We start from the raw sequence: 15,058 nt of genomic DNA, 5'->3' as shown, positions 1-15,058 counted from the left end.
AATTACTTTGCATAAAACTAAAGCACGCCGACCTCTGTAAATCTTTGGGATTGAAGGCAGCTATTTTGAATGACGTTGAATTCACGTATATTGAAGACTATTTGACATCTGTTGCACCTTTAGCTGATGCGTTGGACATTCTCCAAGGGGACAAAAATACTTATTACGGTATATTGTTTCCTTGCCTGGTATCCTTACGCCCCAAATTAGAAAACTTACACCCTCAACGCTGTCAACCATTGGTCGATTCGCTACTAAAAAGCATCATGGAAAGGTAAGAACATACAAAGAAATTAATTTGTTATAAGTCTGGCAAGAATTTCAAGGTCATGCCTCTTACACCTAGCTATACATGGTGTTTCTGATAAGCATGTCATAATTTAAAGGGTGTGTTCTGTTCTTTGGGTCAAACTGAGTGGAAAGTGTCAAAGAAAATGGAGTATACAACGCTTAGTTTCGGAGGTACGGGCCCCCAAACATTGACCCCCAAAACGTTAAAAATGTCACAAATGTGGAGTAAGACATGTCAGCTTAATCATCTTGTTTAGACAATTCCAATACCCTCCCATCTTAGAATTCTAATGAGCCAATTTCTAGCAGAAGCGTATTATTAAAGGTAGAAGTGTGCAAGGACTGGTCAATAAAAGTTGGTTCAAAGTGACAAACAAAGAAGAGTTTCCAGTTAATGTATCATTTATTCGTACATGTACAAAGTTAGCAGTAGTTTTAGAGGTATTGCTCAAAATGCCCATCATTAGCATTAATGCAAACATGTGCCCGTCTAACGAACGATTCTTGGACATGTTGAAAGATGCCTGGTGTGTTTCGGATTGTTTCACACCCTTCAAGTATTCGTTGTCGCAAGTCGTCCACATCACGGACTTCACTCTTGTACACCAAGTCCTTGACACCAAGTCCTTGAGATGACCCCAAAGGTAGAAATCACACGGATTCAAATCGGGAGATTTCGCCGGCCACGCAACTGGTCCTCCTCGTCCAATCCACCTCAAAGGAAATGTAGCGTCGAGATGTTCTCGAACCATACGGCTGAAGTGTGGTGGTGCCCCGTCGTGCATAAACCACATGTCACGTAACGATGCTAACGGTATGTCGTCCTCAAGTAGTTGCGGTAAAGTCTCTCTTAAAAACTCGGGATATGCCTCGCAATTTAGTCTGGATGGTACAAAATGAGGCCGTAATAAATGTGAGCCGACAATTCCGCACCACACATTTAAACTAAATTTAACTTGGTGACTCCTAACAGTTGTTACATGTGGGTTTATCTGACGCCATTCAAGGTCATTGTGATGGTCTTCAATTCTAGCCCCAAACAATAGGCGTCTAAGATAATCTGCATGGTTAAGAGCTTGCACTTTCTGAATACTCCTGCTTGGGCAAACCACCGCCACGAAAATGTAGCATAGGCCAGATAACATTTTTACGTGAACGTAAAACAACCAGAAACAAAAATATTTTACTTAGATCGTAAAAATTGGGGTCGGTTGGTATAAAGTACGATGCTGTTGTTCACAAAGTCACAGAGTCGTTTCAACCTCCGGTAGTGACATAATGGCGTACACTAATGCAGAATATGCGGATATGCATCTTATTTATGGACTTGCGCGGGGTAATTCTATGGAGGCACGAAAACAATATCACGAACAATTTCCGCAACGTTGCGTACCGAATAGACGAACATTCGAGGCTGTTGACCGGCGCTTGAGGGACACGGGTCAACTACAACCACGAAATGATCGGGAACGAGATCTTCAAGAAGGCACCGAGGACATCGAACAAGACCATGTTCGAGGATGACCCATCAACTAGTACCAGACAAGTTGGACGACAGTTAGGCGTCAATCACGTCTTAGTATGGAGAATTCTAATAGGGCATCAGTTTCACCCGTATCACATTCAGAAGGTGCAAGCTCTTCACCCTGCAGATTATCCTAGACGCCTAGACTTTTGCCGGTGGTCTGTGGCTAGAGTTGAAGATCATTTATTCCCACGCGCTCTTTTAGTTACCGATGAAGCATCTTTCTCCTGTGATGGTATTTTGAACTATCACAATGACCATGAATGGCGTCAGATAAACCCACATGCAACAACTGTTTCGGAGTCACCAAGCTCAGTTTAGTGTAAATGTGTGGTACGGAATTGTCGGCTCACATTTATTAGGGCCTCATTTTCTATTACCCAGACTTAATGGCGAGGCATATCTCGAATTTTTAAAAGAGATTTTACCGCAACTACTTGAGGACATACCGTTAGCATTGCTATGTGACATGTGGTTTATGCACGACGGGGCACCACCACACTTCAGCCGTATGGTTCAAGAACATCTCGACGCTACGTTTCCTTTGAGGTGGATTGGACGAGGAAGACCAGTTGCGTGGCCGGCGAGATCCCCGATTTGAATCCGTGTGATTTCTACCTTTGGGGTCATCTCAAGTACTTGGTGTACAAGAGTGTAGTCCGTGATGTGGACGACTTGCGACAACGAATACTCGAAGGGTGTGAAACAATCCGAAACACACCAGGCATCTTTCAACATGTCCAAGAATCGTTCGTTAGACGGGCACATGTTTGCATTAATGCTAATGGTGGGCATTTTGAACAATACCTCTAAACCTGCTGCTAACTTTGTACATTTACGAATAAATGATACGTTAACTGGGAACTCTCCTTTGGGTATGTTATCGATTGGGCGTGTTATCAAAACAGCATTGTCCAAAACGGCTTTTTCATAAACGCGTTTGCCATTATAGCCATTTCTCGTTTCAGCGCATTTTGATTACAGCGTTTATATCTTGAGCGTTGTTTCGTATTGTTGAAGGTATAAGTATTAGAGCTCGGCATTATCTATCCATTATCCACGTTATTTTATCCATAATCCAGAATTATCAACAGAATTAAGTTGTATATTAAATCGAATTATGTCCACAACATTTATCTATAAATAATCGATTATTCACTAATTTACGGATAACGGATCGATAATGCCGAGCTCTAATTAGTATTGATTTCAGCTTCAGGTTTGAATTTTAATGGTTGTCAAACAAACAGTTTCGTGGTCTAGTGTGTTAATGCTTTTTAATGTTTGGTTGGGATGGGTTATTTGAACTCCTATAAATTACCTTCAACCTTATCCAAAATATCCTTCTATTAATTAGCTGCCACCTTTTCCAAAATATTCTGATATTGATTAGTTGCCACCTTTTCCAAAATATTCTCCTATTAGCTGCCACCTTTTCCAAAATATTCTCCTATAAATTAGCTGCCACCTTTTCTAAAATATTCTCCCATTAATTTGCTGCCACCTTTTCCAAAATATATTCCGCGAACCAATCCATAACCTGAGGATCACAAACGGTTATGAAACGCTGTAGTGCTAAACTGCTGGTTGGGAAAATAGCGCTATATTGAGAAACGCGGAAACAGCAACCGCTGTTTTGGGAAATAGCGCTGTATTGAGAAACGCGGAAACAGCAACCGCGGTTTTGCTTCCACGCGGTTTTGCAAACCGCTGTTTTGGGCACCGCTTTATTCCAAAACGCTCTTTTGAAAACCGCTCAACTACCCGTGAACCCTTCTTTGTTTGTCACGTTGAACCTACTTTTAATGGCCAGTCCTTGCACACTTCTACCTTTAATAATACGCTTCTGCTAGAAATTGGCTCATTAGAATTCTAAGATGGGAGGGTATTGGAATTGTCTAAACAGGATGAGCAAGCTGATATGTCTTACTCCACATTTGTGACATTTTTCTCGTTTTGGGGGTCAGTGTTTGGGGGCCCGTACCTCCGAAACTAAGAGTTGTAGACCCCATGCTCTTTGACACTCAGTTTGACCCAAAGAACACACCCTTTAATTTATGACATGCTTACCAGAAACACCCTGTATACGTTTTTATCTGTTCGTGGATGATTGGAGAGGATGCGAAATATGAGTGAAATAGGCGCGCTAACTGTGGAACAGTTCAGGTCCGGTGGGACGCTAGAAATGGGGAGGAATACTGGGAACAATGGCGGGCGGGCTACAGCCCGGCTACTTCAGACGAATAAGTAGAGCGTCCACCATTTTCCACGACTATTCCTCCCGCATTTTCTAGCGTCCCACCGGACCTGAACTGTTCCACAGTTAGTAGTACTTCTATTTCACTCATATTTCACATCCTCTCGAATCATCCTTGATTTGTTTAGTTGGTTTAGTTGGTTTAGTTATAACAGGGGAAACTTACTCAAAGACTACCTTGATAGACAAAATGTTGTTTTCGTGTAATAAAACCGGATCTATCTTTGTATTGAGAGGTCTTGTTATTTATTAGGCTTATCTGGTCTTGATTCGTACGACGCTCAAAGTAGACCCTGTTTGCGATCAAACGGGAAACACCACGACATTATAAAACCCCAGGGGTTGAGAATTGAGTTGTACCGGCTATCTACTTTGTTATATTTAGCTTTGCTTTGGGTGCATTAATTGATACTATTACTATACACGGTTTTTTTTTCAGATTCCAAGAGTTTTGGGACTTCAGTACAGAGAAGGCTATATTTGCAGCTTTCGCGGCTCTTTCATACCCGCGTTTTAAAGATAGGTGGCTAACTTACCTTGAGCCTCATGCACGAGAGAAAGTGCTCAATAAGATGAAAGGTTTAATTAACGACAAATTAAACGCTTCCACCACGAGGGAACCAGAACCGACAATGTTTGAAAATGATGGTTTCTTTGAATTTGATCCAATACCTCGGACACCAGAGAACGTTTCATCTTCAGCTGAACTTTACTTACTTTAGTTTTTTAAGGATTCCCGATCAGACCTATCAATGCTTAATGACTATTCGATAAAAATGGACATTTTTCTCTTCTACAATACTCCCTTGCCTTCATCAGCGCCCGTGGAAATACTATTTTCCTATGCAACAATGACCAACTGGCCAAAAAGTAGGGAACTTTCTGATAAAAAGTTCGAAATGAAGGTTATTTTGAAATCAAATATGATCAATACCTTGACTATGTGTAATTCTACGTAACGCACGTTTGATATTTTGCATATACATGTATAGTATTGGCCTTACTATAACCGTGTTCTATATTTAACACTAGACAAGTATTTTTGTTATTTATATCAAGAGAACTCTTCACTGTTGCCTTCTTAACAATATTGTCATTGAATAAAGAATAAAAGTTAATATAGTACGTCAGTAATAATAATAATAATAGCCTTTTAATATTTCGAAATCTTTATAAAACCAGCGTTGAAATAAAGGATAAAACATGATATTCTCAAGCCAAATAAGTTAATTCAACGGATATTAGAAATAAAGGCCTAAACTTCAGTAAAGAACGATGAATGACAGTATACGAGAATTATAAAAAAAAAAGTAATACGTTATCATTGATTAAAAACTAAAAATGTTATGGATATGAATGGGTTATTTTTATCAAAATCTTGAAAATTTATAGTAATATTATTAGTAAATAATTTATCTATTAGTTTTGGGGTTAATTTTGCCCTACTCTGAGTACAGATACACCACCGAAATAATCTGGACAACCCATTATCTCTTGCAATCTCGCGTCTCCTCGGCTAAAAATCTTCGCACCAACCACTGATATTTCGTCAATAATTACCAATTTCACTTGATCATACATCAATCTAAGATTGTGAAGAGTTTCACTTTCTAATCTGGAAATGTTTCCGGCAAATTGACTAACGGGTAGACAAAAGGTACTATGCAAAGTCGCCCCACCTATATTAAAGGCAGCCTTGCCCGTAGGTGCGCATCGCAGAACTTTAACCTCCGAGGGATTAGAACCTGGTTGTTTATTGTAAAATCTAGTAACAGATTCAAATATGGCACTTATCAAAACGCTTTTTCCAACACCAGCGCCTCCTGTAACAAATAGCCGTAAAGGCGTTTCTTTGCACTTTATATGGTGCAGAACTTCATAAAATATTTCTTTCTGTTTCAAATTTAGCTTTCTAACAAGGGCATTGTATTCTGAATCATTAACTAACGTGGCTGATGGAGCAACATTTTTTCCGCATTACCATCAAGAATATCTCTGTTAATATTTCCTATTGCCTCTTCCAGTGTATTAATTAGAAATTCAGAATCTTCAACAATTAAAGACCTATCTATCTCATTTTGATGTTCCAATTCAGGTTGGATATTAGTAAGATCAGCTTCAATCGCTTCACTTTCGAAATCTTTCACAGCCTTTTCAATAGCTGCTTCATCAATTTCATCATGAAAGTCTTTTCTGGATTCCGTTATAATCTCAAGTCTAAGCTCATACTCAGATTTTACATCCTTTGTCAAAATATCTCTACTCTCATCACGCCAAGGCGAGAATAACATGACTTGTTCACGATAAAACTGCTCAGGATATATCACTAAATTGAATCTACGATACCGTATAACTTTAGAATGACCACGTTTTCTAATGAACCCTGAATCATTTTTCAGTTTTAACCATTTACCACATTGAACTTCATCGTTCTCACCGTCATCAATATGACTTTGAGTTTTCGAAACTCTACGACTTTTGGAAAACTCATACCAAGCCGCAAATTGAGCTAACGTTACTGCCTCTAAATCATCTGGCCTTGAACATAATGGTCTAACATTCCAGGGAGGCTATTCTCTAAAAGTCGAAAATCATTCGGATCACTCCGAATCCTTAAGATTCGGATCGGGCTCAGTCGGAGTTAACCGAACAAACCGTATTGTCTAACCCCAATCCTTATCGTCATTCGGATACTTCGAAAATTTTCTCTCAATCCAAATGGACGTCACTTCCTCTTAAGCCACGTGGTACTTTTTGACGACTACTTTTTCTTTATTGGACAATTTTATTTGGCGCGCTTTCAAATTGAAGGGATGGAAACTTTGGTTTTTCCCAAGGAGTGGAAATTTGTGTATAAATGCCAGGGTTGGCAAAAACCAGTTTTAGCCGGGACACGTGGAAAAAACCGGTAAAAACCGGCAAAAACGGAAAAAACCGGCAAAAACTAAATTCATGGTTACAAAGTGGTAAACTAGCGAGTTTTAAGTGCATTTTCGTGATGTTTGTTATTGTTATGTTAGAAAAATAACAATAGTATTTTTATTTTTAAATTTGAGGTGGTTATTACTCTATTAAATTTTTAGTATTCAAATTTGCCAGGTTTTTCGCGAATATTTAACGAATAATTAGTCAAATACTTCACATAGCAACTGGAAAAAACCTTAAAAAGTGGAAAAAACCGCGGAAAAAATGGTTTTTGCCACCGGTTTTAACCTGGTTTAAACCGCGCGGTAAAAACCGCGGAAAAATTAGTTTTTGCCACCCGGTTTTTACCAGGTAAAAACCGCGGTTTTTTCCACCCCTGGCAAAAACTTGCCAACCCTGGGTGCTACGGATAACGGCAGCAACCTAGTGAAAGCTTTCAAGGATTATGGTATTGAGGCGTCGGCATTGGCAAGGAATGATGAAGTCGAAGAATACGAAGATATGGTTCCAGATGAGCTGATTGGGGCAACGCTAGATAAGGAAGCGATCTTAGTAGGGCTTCAGCTACCACCTTTTTCACGTTGTTTTGCGCACACCCTCAATTTAATTGCGATTCAAGAGCCATTGAAGGTAAGTATTTAAACATAGGCAATCACACCCACATTACTACTTGGTAGACATGTAAAGTCAATTAATTTCAAATTCTGTTCTGTTTAGATTTCAGATAGGCGAGTAATGAATGCTGCCTTGGGAAAGTGCAGTGCACTGTGGACTAGGTCTTTTTTCCCTAAGTCGGCTAATATAATCAACTCCATCTACTCACTACCAGATGGAAATCTTCATGACCAGTTTCTGGAAATCACAGCCATCTACAATAATTACAGTGGTAACTCCGTTCTATTTGCAGATTACCCTAATGGTAAGAACGCTCTTTGAGGCTCTCCCTTGGATGACGAAAGGGGAGACTTGCGGTACCTTCCCATTGCGCAGAATTCCATTAGACCGAATCCCGCCAATGTTTTTAATGAATTTAGCCCAACGGCGGATTTGGTATTTACAATTCAAACGACTCTATTTGTCGAAAACAGCGACCCCAAAAATGCTATGTAGTTTAATTTCTATTGATGTCGGTTTTTAATGAAAGCGTTTTAAATTTATTTTTACTGACTTGGAAACGCCACTATTTGGTTAAGCGAGGTTAGTAATATTTTATAAATCACTTGACAATGTTACGCCTTTTCCAAAATATTGATGTTTATCTTCATTGACTTCTCAAATAATATGCTTTTCCAAAAAATAACTGTTAATTTAGGTTTGGTTAGGAGTACGTCTCTTCCTCTTTGGAGCGGTTATACACTTCAAGTATATTCTAGGAGAGCGGTCGCTCTCTTAGAAAAGACTTGATACTGCCTCTAATCCTAAAGGAGGGTTCTTTGATTGGCCGTAACTTTTTTCGTATTGTGTTTGCTGCTTTGAAATTTTGCCTGCGAAATAAAATTTGGGCCCTTATTTTGTGGTTAGAAATTCAAAGAGATCTAACTAATAGTTAATTCTATAAAGAATAAAGTTGTTAAAGGTGGTTTTAGAATCCATAAAATGAATCCGACATTTGGTGAAAAATACTATATTCTTCCATAGAGATAACATGGGATTTTTTTGAAAAATGACCATAATAGGGATAGTGTATAAAAAATCTTTTCGTTCGTTACGTTTGGAAACCATCTTAAATGAAAGATAACACTTCATGGATGTGCCTTCCCATAGTGTCATTAAGAAAAATTGAGTTTAAGTATTGACTTTTATCATTAAAAACAAATACTTCGACTTACGTTGTTTTGGGTTTTGTAGTTACGGCGTTTTACAACTGTTAGAGACACGCATTTTAGCCCTCCTTTTTCGTTTTGCCGCTCTTTAGAGCTGGAAAACGATTGTTCCGACCTCTGCTGGTCGGCAATGTGACCTGATGAATTTTGTCATAAATTAACATTTCGAATTTTAAATTTCCCGCGAAATTTCAACTTGAAATTCACCAGTAGTCTACGTTACACCTCATAGGTGGCGTAACGTATTTTATTTCAATTGAAATTATTTTTCTGTCGGTGCGGGGCCTCGAACCTGCGATTTGCCGATCCATACTAGACGCCAGTGAAGATGCCGAACTTCGCCGAAGACTCTACCAATCGACCCACGCTCGCTTAGTACAAAACCCGAGTTGAGTTAGACTGTAGAGTAGAGAGAGGTAGAAGTATGTGGATCCCCCACCCACCCTCCCCTTCCCGACGCGCCAACCAGCTGCAGCTGGATTTTGTAAGTGGGAGAGGAGAGAGAGTAGAGAGAATGACTGCCTAGCGCCCGCAAATAATTTTTAGCAATGTGATTTAAATCAATGAAACATGCTCATTTAAAGTTAAATAATTATAATTAGCTAATATGATTATTATATTTAAAAAATTATATTATTTAAGTAATAAATTTAACGATAGTTGTTGAGAGATTCAATAGAGGGCAACATGAGATGTCATAAATACTAGTTTGTTTTTGTTGTCTCTCTGCCTTCTATTATAGAGTCCTATATTGCAAGGTCCAAGGCTTAACGGATGATCGATGATTAGATAGTTTAATCAGGTGTTTAAATGTAACTTAATCCCGGCGATACCATTAATGACAAACGCAATCAACATACTCATGGTTTAATTAAAGTTAATTAAATTGAATTGCTCAAAGATAATTATAAAATTAAATCAACAACTCAACTATCTGCTCAACGATAATTTGGTTAGTTTTTATCAGTTTTGCTGTTTATTTAAACGTAATTAAACAATGGTTAAATACTGCAGCGTGTATGGGTGTAAAAATAATGCCACAATGAGTGGTGTCCGCTTTCACCAATTTCCGCGCGACGTTAAATTGTCGAAACAATGGGATATAGCTTTAAAAATGGGTAAACCACGCACCAAGTCCATGGTTGTCTGCTCCCTTCATTTTAAAGAGGATTACCGCCCTCAACCGAAATATGAACAGTCAGGTATGTTTTAAGCGTATAATATTAATTTAAAACCAATTATAATTAGAGTTATTATTGTAGATAAGTTAAGTTACCCTCCCAGACCCTTGGCTGTTCCTTCCAAAAAAACTCCCGTTAAGGAAACATGATCAACAATAGTTCAAGGCTAATGGGAGATTGGAAAGACTGAAAAAAAGGAATCAGCTCTCACAATCTACAACTTTGCATGCAAGTGAAACAGCTGAGATAAATGGACCAGCAGACGCAGAAATTCTAGCTGAAAGATTGGGGATTGATGCTGTTCAACAAACTATCGAGGAAACTAAGACCGACAAATGCACCACTCCAAACCCCAATGATAAATCAGGGTTGCCACGGGTCAGGGAGAACCTGTAAAACCTGGAAAAGTCAGGGAATTTGAAAATGGGCCAAAAAGGTCAGGGAAAAGTCAGGGAATTTTATTTTAGTGGGTAAAATTTCTGGGGATAAGTCTTTATTGAAAGAGTAATGAAAGTTTCTCATCCTCTCTTAACACAGAAAACTCTAGAGCAATCCTAAAAAATGTCTAGAATTATTTTTGTAAAGTTAATGCTCTCTAAAGAAATCTACCAGACTGTTATTTATAGTTAAAATGTTTCTTAATCATTTGGTTAAAAATATTTCTTAATCGTTTTGGAAAACTTAAATGTAGAGACTTTATTTAATTATAAGCACTTAAAACGTGCTGTAAACATTTACACTTTCGGCCTAAAAGGTCAGGGAAAACCTGGAAAAGTCAGGGAATTTGGTTTTGAATATTCCGTGGCAACCCTGTAAATGCATTATGGTCAACACCTTGGAAAATCATACATGTTATGTTAATGCTTCTAATGGAATAATGAATGCCACCTCTATAATTTCATTAACAGGATTACAAAGTACTGGTCTATTTGATGCGATCATTAAAAATATTAACAGTAAATTCATACCCCTTTTTCATGGACAAATAAGGTAGAGAGGGCCAAGAATGGGGGAAACTACGAGTCTCGAGATAGGGTATTTTTGACAGTCATGAAACTAAAACTTGGCATTTCATTCACCGCTCTATGAGCTTTGTTTGGAATAAGTAAAGTTCAGACCTCAAATCATTTTAAATTAACTCTTACGCAGTTCCCAAGCTTGTTAAAACCCGTGAAAAAAAATGCTAATAAATAATGAACCCAAGACTCCTGAAATTTTGTAAAACAATTTTATTTAATAAATTTGTAAGATTCTTTCACATTTTAAGGAACTTAAAAATATAACTTCAGCCTTATTTGCGCCATTACATTCCGTCCTTTTTATTCAATGTCAAATAATTTGGAATGTAGTAATTAAAATAAGCAAAAAAACCTTTTAAAATAAGTAATTTATAATCTTGGTAAAAGATTGTTAATACATTTTTGGTCTTTAGGCACATCAATAACAAAAGAGTCATCTTCCAGTTTAGAATAAATTCCAAAATGACAACTTTGAAGTCCTAAAAGGGCCAAACTAAGTTGCACTTGCCCATAATACATTTGTTAGGGTTTCAAAGAAAATGTTCCGTCCTTCTTGATTACGTAAGGAGTTTTCTTGAGGACTGTTTCAAAGTTTCCTTTTTCACCAATGACTGGACACTTCATTTCGACCAAATTATCGTTGACTATTCCGTCAGGGTAACACCCCAAGAATGGATAAGAAGGGTTGACTTCAAAACCAATCTTCGGTACTTTTAAATTAGACTTTTTTTTAAAGCAACAAGTGTTTTTTTTTCGTTTGTAATTCCATAGTGTGTTACCACGAATTTTGTAGTGACGTCACATGCTCTTATCTCTTACCTTATTTTCAGGCGACCATATTGGCAGTAGCGAGACGTCGTCAGCTTGGGCAATACAAATTCGGGACCCAATATTGACGTCACAGTTTTTCCCCCCTAGCTTTGTGGTAGCACACTATACTGTGTGAATTCATTTCCCTTAAAGTTTGACTGAAGAGCTTTTTGAATTTTTTCAGTAGGATCTTTTGGAAAATATGTGTAATACTCGTAGCAATTTTGACAAGAGAGAGAGCAACAGGTGCTAAACAAAAACAGTATTACCAATTTTATACTCATGTTATGACCAAGGCTTAAGAGTTTACATAAATAATTTGGCTAATATTAGGGTGATTAGGTTTTCAACACTTACCATTTTTGAAAATATTCTCTTCTGAAAATTGTGGTTCATCCATTGCATGGAATTTCGAGCACTAATTTTCATTTGGGACTGAATTATCAAAAGTCACATACACTGCCGCTGACACTACAGGTATCAGGCCTGCCATTTTTGTTTCCCCTAGATCAAGCTTCGCGTTTTCTCGGCACGGTGGCACTAGTGAAACCTTTCGTTCTAGGCGCGGAATCTGGCAGCCCTGAACTAGAGAAATTTTGGTCCAAAAAGGGAAATTTTAAGGGTTAGAAAGGGAAATTTAATTTTTCCCACCTGGCATCACTGCTTTGAAGTTCCTTTCCTTTGTTCTCTTGCGAACATAGAGATACAAGAGGAACAGTTGAATTTTCAGCTTTCATTCGGGTTCAATGGAAGCACCCCTTCGCCGCTTCGCGTGTGTGATAGGGTGAGTTGCTTGTACAGCCATCTACAAGCAGCAAGGTAAACTAAAATATTACTAACCCATGTTAACACTCGAATTTAAGCAGCTTTGAGCGCGGTCAGTACCTGGGAGGGAGACGTTTTATATTTAATTAATTTTTTGTTAATTTCCGTATTAATTAATGGAAGGAAAAGTGTTTGTAAAATAAAGAGATGTTTATTAACAGAGAATTAAAATATAAAAGATGAAACATTACGGTATTTATTTTTTGTTCAGATTGAATAGCTCCTTCGCTCGCTGTTAGGGGCACCACGTATCAAAAACCCTATCACACACGCGAAGGGAAATTTTCGTAACAGAATGTCGCGAGACCCCCTTGCAATAGTTTGTCTAGGTTCTTAATAGTGTTCTTATGTCTATGCTTGCGAACTCTGCGTTTAACCTTGAAGGAGAGAGGAATGGAGTGGAAACCCCATACCTATAGCGCTGCCTCTGTACCCCCACCTACGGCACCGTAGTCCTCCCACCATCTTCAGCGGTTAGGTAGGGTCGTACTGGACGAAAGTGTAAAGGGCGCTCCCTCTATCTTAAAAATAGAAGCTAGTTCTCATAGAAATAAAATGGTGCTACGCGGCAGCACTTAGCAATCGCCTACCGAAGGGTAGGGGCGTGCGCGAGGTACATTGGGAGAGACACGGTGCCGCAGGTCACCCATCATCATTTCCAATCCATCTCAACTCCCTTATCCCTGGTTAACGGCTGTGGAAGATTTCTTCTGCTTTTTGTGAATGCCAATTAGCCATATGCCTGATCAGCGCACAGAGGGCATAATTGGAACTATCATAAGGATGAGCTTAGAGTAGTGGCACTCTATATTAACTCCCTATTGGGCATAATAAGTCAAACCCTCGGAGATGCCATTACTCCATTTTATAGCGATTCGCGGAGACGAGCTAAGAGCGGAAAAACTTATTTTATAAATTTTACACCTGTAAAATCTTTTAAAAACACTTGGAACTAGTATTTTTACTTACTTTCGAGGAAATACCACCGTTTTCTGAAGGTAAGTCTTTTTTTATACATTTATTAGTAATACCTAAAATCATTTAAGGCATATAGAGTGAAAGAGGCTGTACTTTTGTTACTTGGAAAATTTATTTTTTAGGCTTTACGAACATTTCTATGGCAAAATGAGGTAGGAGACTAATGAAATATTTAGTGGATAATTTTGGAAGCAAGGTATCATTGATGAATTGGTTGTCTTTCACTATCATCAAGATTTCGATGTTATCGGGTGGCATAAATACTGCCAAAAAGCATACGGGTACGTTACACACGAAAAGCTGACCCTGAATCTGATGATAGACGTCTGAAGTTTTTCTCAGTTCCAGTTCACCCGTTTCTTCGTCAATGTAAAGGTAAAAGTTACCTGTTCACTCATAGAACAGATTTTTGTTAATTACTTATTTAATTAAACTCTAAACCAAATTCTTACTAGATTGGTTTTATTCATTATCGGAATGCTATTTTATAAACAATGGAAAAAACCCGAAAATTTTAAATTTGCCGGGGTCAATGAATATAGTAATACTAATTCTAGTCACTAGAGGGCGCGCAAAAGTGTAATCTGGCCGGGGCCATCTTGTTAAGATGAATGAAATCAATTCCTGCCTTGCTGGATATTTCGCGAATTTTTATTCGTAATGTATGGTAGCTTGGTAGTTTTAGAATGTCAAAGGAGCGAAACTTTTCGTAGGCTGCAGGTGAGCAGGCATACATTGCTTTGCAAATCCTATAGGTTAATGGGCTCCATCGATTGCCATTTGATCCAGTGGTACACCTGTCTTGATCATTTTGTAAGTCGTTTTCACCACGAGCCTTACTATTAGCTTCCCAAGCGTATTTCAGTGCTAAGCCCATAAGTTTGTTTGTTTTCATTGCATGTTGAAAAATGTTTTGCAACTCTTTCTGGCTATTTAAATTTATTTCATCAACAACAACTCTCATTTGTTTATCCTGAGCAGAGCTGAGTTCCAAGCTTGTCTCTTGCAGTTTCCTCTCCAGATGTTTAATTTTATGATTTAATGATGACCTATTCTGTTTGCATTTGAGTAGTCTATTTCGCTTAGACCTTGGGGTCAAAAAACTCATTCTACACCTTGATTCAACAGACTGCCTCTTTAATTTGGCTTTGGGAGTAACTTGCGCTTTCTTCTTTTGGCAATCTCTGATGTACCTAAAAAGTAAATAATTCACTGTTGTTTAACTTTGGCTATTATACAATGACAGAGACTAACAGTGCCTACAGAATCCGTAATTCAAACCATATACCATTTTAGACTGCGACAACGGTCACGCTGATAAAGTTATGTCAATAATCTTCTCTTTTGAAGCATTGACAGGAGGGATAAACCACACTAAACACTTTTGAGAGTGATACCGTTCACAAGGATGATCAATTTTCTTT

General features: G+C 38.2%; 2 long non-coding RNA genes across 2 annotated transcripts; both read left to right on the top strand.

Moving 5' to 3' along the window:
• The first annotated feature begins 558 nt into the window (after positions 1–558).
• LOC149650594 (uncharacterized) lies at positions 559–1,313 on the top strand. The gene is made up of 3 exons (XR_016371520.1): positions 559–732; positions 812–898; positions 930–1,313. It is a non-coding gene; the product is annotated as an uncharacterized LOC149650594 (long non-coding RNA).
• Positions 1,314–9,578: 8,265 nt separating this feature from the next.
• LOC149650593 (uncharacterized) lies at positions 9,579–10,151 on the top strand. Its single transcript, XR_016371528.1, has 3 exons — positions 9,579–9,773; positions 9,836–10,023; positions 10,084–10,151. It is a non-coding gene; the product is annotated as an uncharacterized LOC149650593 (long non-coding RNA).
• The last annotated feature ends 4,907 nt before the right edge of the window (positions 10,152–15,058 follow it).

The sequence above is a fragment of the Phalangium opilio genome, unplaced genomic scaffold, assembly GCF_054372755.1.
Source record: "Phalangium opilio isolate 3A_F unplaced genomic scaffold, DU_Popi_V2 ptg000085l_1, whole genome shotgun sequence".
In the NCBI taxonomy this organism is placed as follows: Eukaryota; Metazoa; Arthropoda; class Arachnida; order Opiliones; family Phalangiidae; genus Phalangium; species Phalangium opilio.
Note: the sequence above shows the minus strand (reverse complement) of the source record. Positions and strands in the feature narration are given on the sequence as shown.